This window comes from Triticum aestivum, chromosome 4A (assembly GCF_018294505.1).
Source record: "Triticum aestivum cultivar Chinese Spring chromosome 4A, IWGSC CS RefSeq v2.1, whole genome shotgun sequence".
Classification (NCBI taxonomy): Eukaryota; Viridiplantae; Streptophyta; class Magnoliopsida; order Poales; family Poaceae; genus Triticum; species Triticum aestivum.
In genome coordinates this window covers 595831250-595831580 of record NC_057803.1, presented here as the reverse complement: position 1 = coordinate 595831580, position 331 = coordinate 595831250, and the positions used below count along the sequence as shown (strand labels likewise).

Genomic DNA, 331 nt, shown 5'->3' with positions numbered 1-331 from the left:
TTGGGTGATCCGCACCGGATAGAGTAGAGCAGTGCCAGTACTACATGGGCGATGTGACGGTTGCCGGAAGAGCAAAGCGAGCCCAAAGACGATCACGGTTCCTGGATGGGCTCAACCTCTTTCTTTCCGGTTTGTTTGGCCGGTGAGCCCCTGACATCGACGTCGTGTTGCATCCTGGTGGCACGGCTCGTGTCATTTTGTTTCTTGGTTTCTTCTTACTATTGTTATTATTGTGGTCCTTTTCTCTACGTTGCATGGAAGCACCAGTGGTCTAGTGGTAGAATAGTACCCTGCCACGGTACAGACCCGGGTTCGATTCCCGGCTGGTGCA

The 331-nt window shown here is 52.9% G+C and overlaps 1 non-coding gene across 1 annotated transcript; it reads left to right on the top strand.

Moving 5' to 3' along the window:
- The first annotated feature begins 260 nt into the window (after positions 1-260).
- Positions 261-331, top strand: TRNAG-GCC (transfer RNA glycine (anticodon GCC)). Its single transcript has one exon. It is a non-coding gene; the product is annotated as a tRNA-Gly (tRNA).